A 15,157-nucleotide genomic window follows, 5' to 3' on the forward strand; every position below is an offset into this window, starting at 1 on the left:
CTCTGTTGTGCATTTTACATTAAATCCCACACTACCATCAGTATGTGTTTAATGTGCTGAGAAGCTTGATACCAAACTTCCCAATCTTCAGTGTAGCCATTATGGTGCTGTGGAGTTCGTAATGACAAACTCACAGCACCATATACTCTTAATGGCAGCACTGCACTTACAATGCCCAGGAATAGACTTAGGCACTGTAGGGATACAGGGCTCATGCACCTGTACCCTCACCACTGGCATAGAGCACCCTGCTAGAGGGGTGACTGATGTATGCCAGGACAGTTGTTTGTGGGCATGTGTCTTGACCGGGTTTTTCGTTCTATTTTCTTAGTGATGGTGACTTTAGCTTGCTAACATCCTAGATCCCTATTCTTAGCTTGTTTTGCAGGGGTTTTGGTCCTTTTTCAGGCCTATTTCCAGACTTAGAAGCATAAACTATAGGATAGCCGCTTTATATGGGGATAGATCCCTCATTTATGACTATGGCCTATGGGCTTTAGCATAATTATGTGTCCTTTCATAATTTTCAGGCCTGAAGGCCTATGGTAGAGGGTAGATTCTGTAGTCCTGACTTTATATTAGCTATTTGTAGGGTGTTGGACCCGGCCTCGTGGCGTGGACACGCTCCTCCCGCATGGCGGGACTTGGACTACCTCGGCCCCTGTCCTCCGGCCGAGGACAACTTCCTCCACCCTCCGTGAGAGCCGCCCCTCCGGGCAACCACCGACTCTCCCCCTATGTGACTCGCCAACCCCTACTCTGCTGGTCCGATCCCTGTCCCGTACCACCGTCCCGAAGCCCAACTCCATCTTGGATCCTCTACAACCCGGCCCCGTGGCCTCCCCCCGACCTCTGCCCCAGGCCCCGTGAAGCCCCGACATTGAGGCACCACGATCCAACCAGGGGGTAAAGAGTACACTTGGCAGCTCCATGCAGAAAGGAGTTTCGATGGCCCTCCAGTTGTCCTGCAACGCCTGGTTTCGATCACCCCCGGCCACCCTGGGCGCTGGCTCCCCCCCCTGCTGGGTGTCTGGATGCGCCCCTCCCGGCCCCTCTGACCCCCAGGTGCGAGGGTCCGGACATCAAGGGAAGCCAGACCTATATCTGGGGCAGCTCTCCAAGAAGCCGGCAGTTGTATCCTGGAGTCGAGAGACCCTAAGAGGAACTCATCCGTGTGGAACCCGTAACCATCTCTGAGGCCCTGCTAGCGCTGCCGCGGCCCATCTTGCTAAACCGATCTCCGAGGCCCTGTGGCGCTGCCGTGGCCTATCTTCGCTAAAACCATCTTTGGGGCCCTGCTGGCGCTGCCACGGCCTATCTCCGCTGAAACCATCTTTGGGGCCCTGCTGGCGCTGCCGCGGCCTATCTTCGCTGAAACTATCTTTGGGGCCCTGCTGGCGCTGCCGCGGCCTATCTTCGCTGAAACCATCTATGGGGCCCTGCTGGCGCTGCCGCGACCTATCTCTGCTGAAACCATCTTTGGGGCCCTGCTGGCGCTGCCGCGGCCTATCTTCGCAGAAACCATCACCAGAGCCCTGCTGGAGCTGCTGCGGCCCGACCCTCAGGAACCCCCCAGCTCGAGGATTGAGAGCTGAGCGCAGGGTCTTCCCGTACCAGGCTGGTACCAAGATTGTCCCGCTACCCCCTTTCCCTCAGAGACTCATATTACGAGCATTCAAGATCCTGTTGAGCCTGTATCGCTACGTTTACCTGCCTTTAACTACTTATAAAGATATTAGGAATCTAGCCTTGTGTGGTGTCCCTCTGTAGGGGGGTGATTGCTCATCTGTACGATCGTAGGGGAGGACCTCGCCAGAAGGCCTCTCAACTAGGTTCGGCCAACTCTGAAGGTTCCATTTCTAACATAGGGCTTGTGTATGTACTATGATAGAGTTATGTATCTATTTCATCCGTTCTGAACCAGAGAGACTCCGTTTTGTCTCGTGCAGAGGCAGACTGGGATGCTTGTAGGTGAGGGGCAATGTTTAGAAAATAGTCTGTTATTCGCTAGGCAGGAACCAGTTTAAGCTGGTTCCTATCGGAGAATGTGTTTTGCTCCTCAGACTCCAGACGCAATAGCAGGTGGCCACTGCTGGAGCGTAGAGAGATGAGACTTGGCACAGGAACTCGATGGGAGGTAGCTTGCTGGTTGGAAATTTCCATCAGAGGATGGCATTCTATATTATCAGAAGAGCAGCGTAGCTGTGAGTCAGATGGTCTTTGGAGCAGAGAAAGTCAGTTGGAGGACCTGTCAGAGTGAGTTGCAGCCAGAGAGAGACAGTTACTTGTCAGAAGGGGCTGTGACCAGAGGGAGCTGGCCAGAATGAAATGCAGTCTGGAGAAGATGCAGTAAGCTGACATGAACAAAGTCAGTTAGCCAGCTGGGATTGTGAATTGGAGAGCTGATCTATGGAGTGGTTACCAGGCAGATGGAAGCAGTGGGGAGAAAGCTGTGGTGACAGAGGGAGAGAGCCCTGATTCCACCAGAGGGAGAGAAACATTCCTTTCTTATAGGGTGAGGTGTTCTAAACTAGTTTGCTACACTTAATAATCCACTTTCCTTTATTTCCTAGGCACTGATTAATCCCTTTTCTTGCAGCGGTGTGCAGTCCTGTTATAATTCATTCTTTTCCTTTTCAGCTACATTGCTATATGTGGATGTGTTGGTAACTTGTTTACTCTTCTAATAAATAGACCCCACAGATCTGTGTATTATCTATTCCCTTTTACTTCTAGTTATTGTGATGTTATATTGTGTAATAAAGGGACCCCAGGTTCTTAGTGGACCAATGTGTAAGTGTTGTTCTTATGGTATGACTAACCTTTTCTTCTAGCTGGATGCTGCCATGTGGACGGAGGCCTATCCCGTCCGGGTAAGTGGTGCACAGATAATTAGGAAGTAGGGAGCGTCTAAATCAGGGAATAACCTTTATACATCAGACATTTGGCTAGGCTAGTCTTGTGTGTGAGGATTGGATCTCCTATTCGTCACATAAGGGATAAAAGTATATATGAGACACCCTCAGTAGATATTAGACATATAGTGAAACTTCCCAACAGAGAGAGGCAAAGATATTCATAGGACGTGATCGCCGATGTGTTGCGGCGTTATTGATACCACTGGAAGGATACAGTGTTTATCAGTGTGAACGCTTGTGAGCATATAACCAACACGGGACTGTGTTGGTTGTGTGATGCGCCGAGGGGATACGGCGTGTGTACCCGCTGGATTGCGGCTTGTGTGATGCGCTGGGGGGATACGGCGCTTATACCCGACGGAAGACTGCGGCTTGCGTGGGCACCAACCAGGGTTGGTGTGTAATGGTGCTTGAAAAAAGTGATTTGCAACCGTGTGCTTTTTTTTTTTTAAAAAAAGATGCTCTGTAGTGTGTTTTGCTAATAAAAAATAGAATTAATTAATGTCACATACAGCAAGCTAGACCCCCTATGTTTAAACTTCAAATGCAAATGATTCTGTATTTTGCCTTACTATTAGGCTCAAACCGTGAGGTAAATGTTTTTTTTTTTTTTTTTTTTCGTATTTGTATTTTATTTATTTGTTTGATTAATTAAAATCTTACAAAAAAGCAGATAAAACTTTACCAAATTTAAAATTATAGAACAATTGGATTTTCAATCAGTTTTCAAAAGTTAGATATATATTATACACATAAAAAGGAAAAAAAGCTGCATTGTATAAAATCCATATTCACGTAGATTATTGTTTGGTCAATCAAAAGCATCCAATTTCTTCTGTACCGCACGAAGGAATTTAACAAGCGCAGAACTCATCGGCAAATCTTCTGGGTTAAGACTTGCGATCAGTGCCTGTCTACATGTCCTTACACTACGCATGTTAAACATTCTTTTAATTGTAGTTTTTCTTTCAATTTCCAGATCCGGGCAAAGACACAATAGGTGTAAGATGTTTTCTTCTCCTAGGTTACAAAGCCTGCATATGTTATTTCCTTGTGGTCTCTTCCATGGTGGTAAGTGGCATGTGCCTGGATAGAAGCCAAATCTGGCATTAATAAAAATGTGTTTATTTTTCTTAGACCATGCAGTTTCTAGATAGGTTTGAACCTTTTTTTTCTTATATACAGAGACAATTGACCATGCGTGGCTACGCTTGACCAGAATATCTTTATCCATAATCATGGAGAGGTAGTTAGTGAGTTTGTTTATTGTTTTTTTTTTTTTTATTGTTTTTTTGAGGTAAATGTTGGAAATCCCATTCAGTATAATGTGGCCCACTCAGGTACGATAAAATAGTTTTCTGCATAAAATATATATGTCAGTACAATAGTAAATGTTACGCTCATTTTAAATTCCTGGTTATGCTGTGCCCCTCTTTTTAAATTAATGGTATCCCAAGTGTTCTTTTGAAAAAGTGTACGTTGCTGCAATGCATTTATTTTCTCTGTTTAATGTTTTCCTTTACAGCTGGTAACAGTGAATAATGGTATTTAGTTTGTCTTAAATTCGTTTTTTCATTAGGCTGCAGAAATATAATACTTTTTAATTCAGAATGCTGTCATGTGTTTCAGGTTGTAGAAATGTCTTTATTAATTCATGTTTTAAAAAGTTGCCTTTCTTCGTGTTCTTTTTGCTTGCTTAAATTAGTTAGAAATAACTGTGCAGTGTTACAGGGTTTCTTTGTAAGCCTGAGAACGAATATGTTTTTGTAGACAGGAGGAATTTGTTTTTGTGACCTTGACTGATAAACTCTGCCGAGCGAGCTCTAAGAGTGTTCTGTGAAGGAGGGGTACTTTTTCCGGAGCTGCTAGCAGACCGGCCTTTGCTGTGTTATTCTTGGCAAATATTCAGAAGCTTTCTGCGTTCACTGTTTTGAAAAGGGTGGAGGATAATCTGCTCTCCGGACATACAGCATCTTTTAATTGAAATGAGTGAAGCCTGTGAGGGTGCGCCCTTCCTGTGGCTGTCATTTTTTTTAATTAAGTGATCTCATCCAGGGGGAGGTGCTATGAGGTAGTGTGGGCTGGTAGCCTGTCTTATTATGGTTGGAACTGATTCAAAACACTGAGACATCTTTCTGAAGGTGGGGGCTGCTTCTCAAAGGAGTGGGATGAAAGTAAGCAAACCCTGTTAGTAATGCTAATAGAACATAGATTTTATTTAAATACATTTAGAGGATATGTTGTGGGTAGAATGTTTAAATCGTTTCTTGGATTTATAAGAGTATTGTTAAAATTAAGGTTTCGTACAGAGATGAAAGTAAAAGGGGTGTTCCCAAATTGAAAATTTGTTTTTGCAAGATTGATGATACTGTTTTATTTGTATTTACAAATGCTTTGTATGGGGGCCCCGTATGTGTGATTCGTTTGTTATTTTGGAATGGTGAGCTTTTTTATTTTCGAGTGTGTGTGACCCTTTCCCAAATCACCCCCCAAGCCTGGGACCAGACCGGACAGCTGACGGTGGCTGGAGTTGATGACTACGGATGGAGCGCTTCCTGGTTGAGATGAAGACAGAGGGTTGTGGCCTACACGAAGAAACTTTTAAAGGAGAAACCAATGAAGAATTATTGAAATGAACTATGCACTTAAATATAACTTTTTAGAATCTACAGATGGCTGCATCAGCAGTCAGGTTGAAACTCTATACAGGATTGGATTTCCTAAAAAAATATATTTTTGACAAAGCCAATAGGACTACCAAAAAAGAAATTTTCTGTAAAAGAACTCATTTTTATTCGGTTGTAATCAAAGGAGTCTACAATGTAATTTCTTGGCCTGCATTCCTGAGCCTTTCATTTTTCCCATGTTTTTATTTCAGATGGACATTCAGTTATATGCCCTTTGATGCCACTTTTGCATTTACCACGCAGGCCCCAATGCCAATAATAGTTTTTCTTTTCCAGTCCTGTCAGTGGTTGAATAATATGCTGTGTTTTGTTTTTCCAGTTTAAAAGATGCAGTGCCACATTCATGATTAGGCCTTTGGTTCAATGATTCCTTTTGATATATGTGAATGATACTGTTTAAAAGTCATAGGGTGCAGTGTATAATTAGTGAAGCTGCTTTAGTAATCTGATGCCCTGTGATACACATCAACAATCATCCTGATGTTTTTGATTTTAGTATGCTACGCGATTCTATCATTGATACAGATTGACTTTACACTTGTCTATCTCTCACATACTTGATAGTTTGCTGTTTTCTATAAAACAGTTTTGCCAATGAAGGAAAAGCAGTGTTCTGAATGATGGTGCACACATGTGTTCCACAGATTGATACAGAGGGATTATGTGCAAACTGTTTCTTGAGTTAAATGATTTATGACCTTTGCCTATTGCCATGGTCTACTATTACTCAGTTTTCCAAGTTTAAGTCTATGATTTAGCTATTTTGGTTGTAGGGATTTCTGGACAGACTACTTATGTCTGAATTGTCTTTTAGAAGAGTATATGCACCACACTTAGATCACCTTTTCTGATTTCCTGCTTGATATGCATAGTGCTACACCAGCTATTTTTGTAGAAATGTGGTTGTTCTTGTTTCCCTACTATTACACTTTCACTTTGATCCATGAACTCTTAATTAGAACAGTGGGATTAGTTCCAAGGGTGGTCTCCTTAGACTTTGAGTTATCCTCGGAGGTGTGTCTTTTAGTTATGTTATGCCCTAGATCTATTAGTAATGGTTGCCCCAACTTTGAGGACCCTTTGTCATGTTTATTTGTCAGATTTTACCAAATCCTTTCTTAAGTTGACCGAAGTAGGTAGGCCTCATTTAGGCCCTTTGCTGTTTTTATTCCACAAACAATTCCCCACATCAATAGATTTCATGAGTTATCATTAGAGGTTGAGGAACATTTAGTTTAAGGGTGCTTTGGTTAGCTTTTGTTGTTATCAGATCAATTTTATTTACATTTCAATATTTAGATCAAGGGTGGTTTGTTTAGTTTTCAGTTAGTTGTCAGATTTACAGTCCCTACATCAAGTGTTAGGTGGTATTTTCTTGGTTGTCATTCATTTTAGGGATTCTTTTTGTGTTTAATTTTGTTGACAGGTTATGTTGTTGTTTATTTATTTGTTTGTTTGTTGTTGTTTACGGATGTTAACAAGAAAAGTCAGGGTTGAATGTAGTGACCGGGTTTTTCGTTCTATTTCTGAGTGATGGTGACTTTAGCTTGCTTACATCCTAGATCTCTATTCTTAGCTTGTTTTGCAGGGGTTTTGGTCCTTTTCAGGCCTATTTCCAGACCTAGAAGCATAAACTAGAGGATAGCCGCTTTATATGGGGATAGACTCCTTGTTTCTGACTATTGCCTATGGGCTTTGGCATAATTATGTGTCCTTTCATCATTTTCAGGCCTGAAGGCCTATAGTAGCGGGTGGATTCTGTAGTCCTGACTTTATATTAGCTATTTGTAGGGCTTGTGTATGTACTATGATAGAGTTATGTATCTATTTCATCCGTTCTGGGCCTGTAAGGCCCAGAACCAGAGACACTCCATTTTGTCTCGTGCAGAGGCAGAGTGGGATGCTTGTAGGTGAGAGGCAATGTTTAGCTTTGAGGTGTTATGTGCTTGGAGAGAACCAGCCTTAGCCGACCCTTATCGGTAGACTGTATTTTTCTCTGTGTCGAAGACACCACAAAAGACTGGCCAGCTGGGAGTGTGTCCTTGACGCGGAGTGGTGCAGAAATCTGGTGGGCGGCAGGCTGCTGACTGGAACTTTCCACTAGGAAAGAGCATTCTATATTAGCAAAGTGCAAAGAGGTGGAGCTGTCAGTTTGTCAGTTGGAAGAGCAGTGAGTTGGAGTCAGTTGGTCAGTTGGAAGAACGTTCAGTTGGAAGAGCAGTGATCAGGAGGAGTTACAGCCAGAGAGAGAGAGAGTGTTACTTGTCAGGAGCAGTTACAAGGCAGAGAGGAGGAGTTGGCAGTTTGATTCTGGCAGACACTTATGTGGACGCAGGCAGAGATGCATACAGAGTGAGACCGAATGGAGTTACATCATGAGAGATCAGTTGAAGCAGGCAGTTAACAGCTGGACTTTGGAGTGATAAGAGACTGAGCTATATTGTGGATTAATCTGTGGAGGCAGCTGGAGTGAGTAGGACATGCTGGGATAATCAGACCGAGTGAAAAAGCAGTGAAGCAGATGGATATCAGAGCAGCAGGAACTATACCATTAGATTGAAGCTGGGAAGTGAAATGAAGGCAGTTCGTGGGAGAGAGGAATCCAGTGCAGAAGTGATGGACGCAGATGTGTGTCCAAGAGTGCAGGGGAGATTCTAAGATGAACAAAGGCAGAGGAAGAACCCAGATGACAGCTAGCGCAAGACTTCATACTAATCAGGTGATATCTGTCCTGTTATATTAGTGCCCATAAATCTATGCATTAACCTTTTCCTTTATGCTTTAGGCTATATATATATATTCCCTACTGTATTAATCTCTTTTCTTGCAGCGGTGTGCAGTCCTGTTATAATTCATTCTTTTCCTTTTCAGCTACACTGCTATATGTGAATGTGTTAATAACTTGTGTGCTATTCTAATAAAGAGACCCCATAGATCTGTGTATTATCTATTCCCTTTTACTTCTAGTTATTGTGATGTTATATTGTGTAATAAAGGGACCCCAGGTTCTTAGTTGACCAATGTGTAAGTGTTGTTCTTATGGTATGACTAACCTTTTCTTCTAGCTGGATGCTGCTATGTGCACGGAGGCCTATCCCGTCCGGGTAAGTGGTGCACAGATAATTAGGAAGTAGGGAGCGTCTAAATCAGGGAATAACCTTTATACATCAGACATTTGGCTAGTCTTGTGTGTGAGGATTGGATCTCCTATTTGCCACATAAGGGATAATATTATATATGAGACACCCTCAGTAGATATTAGACATATAGTGAAACTTCCCAACAGAGTGAGTCAAAGATATTCATAGGACGTGATCGCCGATGTGTTGCGGCGTTATTGATACCACTGGAAGGATACAGTGTTTATCAGTGTGAAAGCTTGTGAGCGTATAACCAACACGGGACTGTGTTGGTTGTGTGATGCGCCGGGGGGATACAGCGTGTGTACCCGCTGGATTGGGGCTTCTGTGATGCGCTGGGGGGATACGGCGCTTATACCCGACGGAAGACTGCGGCTTGCGTGAGCACCAACCAGGGTTGGTGTGTAATGGTAATTGCATGAGAACTGCCTCCTTCACAGGTAAAGGTTGGTAGTATAGCCTGGGTATGACTTACCGCGAGGCTATAAGGTATGAGTGTGGTGTAGGATATGGAATTCCTTAGTAATATTCTTAGTGATCCCTATAGATTTAGTGGTGTTTTTGATGATATGAGCTTGTATATTGCTAATTCGCTATCCCCAGGAGGGTACCTAGGTACTCTGGCAAGTAGGCTCTGGGGAGGGAGATGGTTACGTTTTGACTGGATAGGTGGTGTCTTGGTAGGTTGGTGATATCTGGTCAGAAAATCCGGTCATTACAGCATGGCACACAGGGATGTGCCATGTCGACTCTTCACTTTGTTCTGCACCAAGATACACAACCTGCAAAGGCAGTGTGTGAGTGTCAGGGTACAGGGCCTCTAAGGGTGGCACAATAAGTGATGCAGCCCTTAGAGGCCTTCTTTGTTCACAGTGTGTTGTAGACGAATCTAGAACTCTAGTGTAAGTTTCCCGATTCGTGCCCAAATATAGGTATAACTCTTCATATCCTTATATAGGCATAAGAATCATAACCATATTTAGACATGGCCAATGCAGTTCAAATACGGCATGGCTACTTCCACTAGTTCCTAGAATGCACAACGATTTCTTGGAAAAACTAACCTTCAGCAGTCCGGGACTTTCCCCTGCTCAAGTATTGATTTGTCCAACAAATCATGGAGTTTCCAAAGAACTGCGAGTTCTTTGTGACTTTATTATGTCCAACCTTACGTCAAACTCGGCACCTTCCAGGTATAAATATACCCACATCAGCCCTAGCAAACAAACAGTGGTTTGGAGCAGATCGACTAACTACTTGCCTGACGCCCTGCTGTAGCGAGTGCCGAAGGAAGCCGACTCTCCAGCTGACGCACTGAGAAAGATGCTGTCTTTTCTCCTGCCGAGAAATCCAGCTCCAGTGTTTCCCTGCTACCCTTGCAGGTTACTGGGAGATCGGATCCTGAGAGAGAGATACAAGACCTCCTTCGTTCTAAAACCTAGGTACGGAGCTGATTAGACTCTTAGAGAAATCTTGGATAGATTCTTGGCAAAAAATACTGAACTTAAGCTGCACCTCACTTACTTCTTCCCTCGTACTAGACTTAGGTTAGGTACACCGGGGTAGGCGTATTTTAGACGCACAAGTTGCGAACTTATAGTCGTTATTTATCATCATATGTATTTTATCCGTTTTATGTATCTTATGGTGTAAAAACCATAATATGCTTTTACAGTATTATTTCATAATACTCTTTTTACTGTACGCACTTTACTTCATTGCAAGTATTGCGATTGTAGCAATTCACTTCTCTTGCATGAGAAAGAAGACTGCTCAATAAATAACCTTTTTATTGAAAACGCCTGCCTCTCTATTTTCTCTGAAAACTCTGGTGAAACGAAGCATGCACGATTGACTGAGTGAAATAGCCATCTATTGTTTCCGCGACTCTAGAGATATATTTCTTATTCTTGGGGAACAAAGTTGTCATTTTTATGTGGTTGTCAAAAACAAATCCCTTCTTGTTTATTCAAGAAAGTTTCTAGTGACCTCTGAGCTAGCTGCCATTCACAATTCAGTCTAACATATTCAATAGAGACCTAGTTGACTTCAGTCCTACGTCTAAGCTATCGTTTATGTTATTCCAATGCGTAGAGCCTATTGGAAAATATAGGAACTACACTACATGGCGTCCAACGCATTTCTCCTTCCTTTTCTGACTTTGCATATGTGCTGCACTGTACAACATGCATACAAAGTGGGAAAAGTTTCCCTTGTGTCTAGGCATAGTATTTTGTACAGGAAGTGTGTCTTTCCTGTACAAAATCTTTGCTGGATTCACACACACACCCTAGCGCTCTGGTGCTAAGGTGTGTGCATGGCGCAGGACCACTGTAATCAGTGCCAGCGCAAGGGAAAGGGAAGGAGAGAGCCATATCTTTGAAAATATGGTGCTCTCCTGCTCCCTCCCTGTCACGCAACACAGCCTCGCGGGGGGGATGGGCTGCGCTGATAAATCTCCCCTAAAATGTCTTTTACAACCAGTTAAACATTGTGAATTTTCATTCCATTATGTTTCAATTTAGTAATTTTATATATCTTTACATCCAACAGAAAACAAACCTTGACTGTATGAAATGACCATCAATAATGAAGCGAATGCTGTAAATCTTCAATAATAGCAGAAATAATTAGCTACAGTATTCAGGAAAACATCAGTGCAGTCGGCGACAGAGGAACCTGCACACAAACTGACAGATCCCGGATGAAGCATCAAGGGCAGTTCAGTGATTGTAAGAGACTGAGCTGTACACTTCCACGCCGCAAGACCAAGAAATGACCTTAGGAAAAATAAGGCAACAACAATAACAAACCGCCTCCTGTATAAACAAGTGTCTAAAACCAACTTTGATCATGGGATCGGTATGAGGTAATTACAGCAGTGCTCTGTTTTCTAAAATGACGACAAGCCATCATTCAGTGCTCTAGCTGAATTGTAAATGCTTTCTGGCCAAACAACAGCAACATGAGAAAAGCACAACAGAGCGGAGCCAGACAACTGACGGGTAAAGAAAAGAGGAGTTCTTCTATCTAGAATACAACAGACTGTCACAATTTGCACCAGTCTGAAGGAAGATACATCTTTACCCGCAAGCGTGCATTGCCATAATCCAATCTAAAGGCGCAATCGCCTACATAGACACCTTCTAGATATTAGGAGTAAGGCAAATATTTGGTGGCAATCGCATTTTATTGTTAAAACAGAAATCAAACATACAAAATACTGCACACGTATAAAGTGTGTGAGAAAAAAACAAGTGCTCTATCGGCCATGTTGGCCCGTGAGGAAATGCAGTCATGGGATGTAGGCAAATATATACCCGACCCACGGACACTAACCAAGAAAGAAGAATCATACACATGCAGCAAGAGCTTTAGTTTGTCATCACTACTCAAGTTCCATCTGCAAACCTACACAGGAGAAAAAAGTGCAGTGAATGTGTAAAGAGCTTTAGTCAGTTATCAAACCTTCAAAGTCATGAGCGAACACGCACAGGGGAAAAGCCATATCATTGCAGTGAATGTGCAAAGTGCCTTAGTCGATTATCAGTGCTTCAAAGACATCAGCGAACACACACAGAGGAAAAACCATTCAAGTGCAATGAATGTGTAAAGAGCTTTAGTCGATTATCACTGCTTCAAAGACATCTGCAAATACACATAGGGGAAAAAACATTCAAGTGCAGTGAATGTACAAAGTCCTTTAGTCACTTATCAAACCTCCAAAAACATCAACAAACACACACAGGGGAAAAACCATTCAAATGCAGTGAATGTGCAAAGTGCTTTAATTGGTTATCACACCTTCAAAGTCATAATCGAACACACACAGGAGAAAAACCATTCAAGTGCAGTAAATGTGCAAAGTGCTTCAGTCACTTATCAAACCTCCAAAAAGATAAAAAAATACACACAGGGGAAAAACCATTCAAGTGCAGTGAATGTACAAAGTGCTTTAGTCACTTATCAAACCTCCAAACACATCAACTAACACACACAGCGGAAAAACCATTCAAATGCAGTGAATGTGCAAAGTGCTTTAATCGGTTATCACACCTTCAAAGTCATAATCGAACACACACGGGAGAAAAACCATTCAAGTGCATTGAATGTGCAAAGTGTTTTAGTCAGTTATCACACCTTCAAAGACATCAGCGAACATACATAATAGAAAACCCATTCAAGCGCAATGAATGTGGGAGGAACTTTAGTCAATTATCAGACCTGCAAAGACATCAACGAACGCACACAGGAGAAAAACTATTCAAGTACATTGAATATGCAAAGTGCTTCAGTGAGTCATCACACCGACAAAACCATCAGTGAACACACACAGGAAAAAAACATTCAACTGCAGTGAATGTGTAAAGAGCTTTAGTCGATTATCAAACCTCTAAACACATCAGCGAACACACACAGTGGAAAAACCCTATCATTGCAGTGAATGTGACAGTAGTTGTTGCTTCTCTTCAGTATTAAGGTATCATCAGTGAACTCACACAGGAGAAAAAACATTCAAATGCAATGAATGTGGGAAGAGCGTTAGTCAATTATCAGACCTACAAACACATCAGCGAATACACACCGGGGAAAAACCATATGATTGCTGTGAATGTTTGAAGAGCTTTAGTCATTTATCAGCCATATGAAAACATCAACAAACACACACACGGGAAAGCCACTCAAGTGTAATGAATGTGGGAAGAGCTTTAGTCGACAATTAGAGCTACAAAGTCATCAGCGAACACACAGGGGGAAACCATATAAGGGCACTGAAAGTGTGAAGGGCTTTTGTCAACTTTTGATCTCACACTGCCCTCAGTGAATACACTCCTTCATTTAACTCACATGGAAATAATCCTAGAGATGTAGAGATTCCAGAAAGAATTTAACAACATCAAAAATAATATTGACCCGCCTGAGGACATAGACAAGAGCTGAACAGTGCAGCTATAGTGAGAGGAATGAATTACAGAAAAAGATAAAATTCAAATTATGTGGGACATTGAAATACCAGATGATAGAAGATCCGACTAGCTGTAAAGAAGAAAAACAGATAACAGTATTGGCAGAATTATAAAAGTGTTTGTTTCCAGTGATTGTTCACTTCCATACACATAGCAAAGTGACATGATGTACCAGGATACACAGTGGGAGTCTAGTACAATGTGGATTAAAAGAAAAGAAACATTGTTGATTTTTATTTGGTGAAGGAGAGATACAAAGAAAAACATTCAATCGCACCTGACCACACAACCTGTAAAAGCAACACTGAACAATACTGGGACTAACAGCGGTATTTGCAGCTAACTTGTCGGATTAGTGATGAAACGTATAAACCCAACACACCCAGAGTGGACATGTTGTCAGGGCTCTGGAGATGGAAACTTCATTGGTAAAATGTATGTATTACTATTAACAAATGCCACTGCAGTACATGTAATGAACTAAAGCGAAGAACAGGTGTTCAAGAAATAACCTATTTTTAGATATAAAAGAGCATATACCTTGTTTTTAAGTAACGTTTGCTGCATTGTTTACACACTTTTATCGGTTGATGGATCAGCTCGTGCCTCGGGCCTTATAACTAAGTGTGACCCGTGGCTCCTATCCAACTTGGCTATCCCTATTCATTTTGGGACTTGCCAAACTCTACTTTTTACCAGAATTGAGTCATTGTAAGCAGTAGACTCTGTTTGAAGAATGTGGTGAAATCCCACATCGAAAGCATATATGTGCCAGGACAATCAGTTGCACTCCCAGCAACTCATCTTCCAAACTTGATTGTCCCTTGTCCTCAAATTTTCTGAATGATTTGTCATATGAATGCCAGAAGTGGCAGTGACATTCATGACGCTAAGGCTAACAAGAATGTGTGGGAGATAGAGAGGGGGAGAGATAAAGAGAGCGAGAGAGACAAAGAAAGGGGGAGAAAAAGAGAGAACGGGAAGGAGGGGGAACAGCACGTTATTTGTAATCACCCAAAAATAGAAGAAGCAGCCGAATACATGTTAATGTGTGACATCACCAGACAAACGGGCTGAACACCTGTGAATTTATATGTTTATTTTTAATACCTATAGACCCATGTCATGCCAATAAACAGGGCACAAGTAAGTAAAATAGTGAAGGAACCCATTATCATATGCAAATCACAGTGACATCACATGTAGTGGCATCACAAGAAGTGATGTCAGGCCCTTATAATGATGTTCATGTGAAAGGTTGAAAGCCAGTTTTAAAAACAAGAAACATAAAATAATATAAAAATAAGTTTTTGGTTTCAGTTTTTATACATCATGTGTTTTTCCCACTATTAGTTTGTAACTAAACTCGGAAATGACTGAAAGTGTAAATATTTTTAAACAGATATGTGGAAGTTGGAAATTTCATTTTTAAACAGTTTTCAGCG

The 15,157-nt window shown here is 42.1% G+C and overlaps 1 pseudogene; it reads left to right on the forward strand.

The window, feature by feature from the left end:
* The window catches only part of LOC147737501 (uncharacterized), a 42,316-nt pseudogene extending 27,426 nt beyond the window's left edge, over positions 1–14,890 (forward strand).
* The last annotated feature ends 267 nt before the right edge of the window (positions 14,891–15,157 follow it).

The sequence above is a fragment of the Lissotriton vulgaris genome, chromosome 1_1, assembly GCF_964263255.1.
Source record: "Lissotriton vulgaris chromosome 1_1, aLisVul1.2, whole genome shotgun sequence".
NCBI classification, from domain to species: domain Eukaryota; kingdom Metazoa; phylum Chordata; class Amphibia; order Caudata; family Salamandridae; genus Lissotriton; species Lissotriton vulgaris.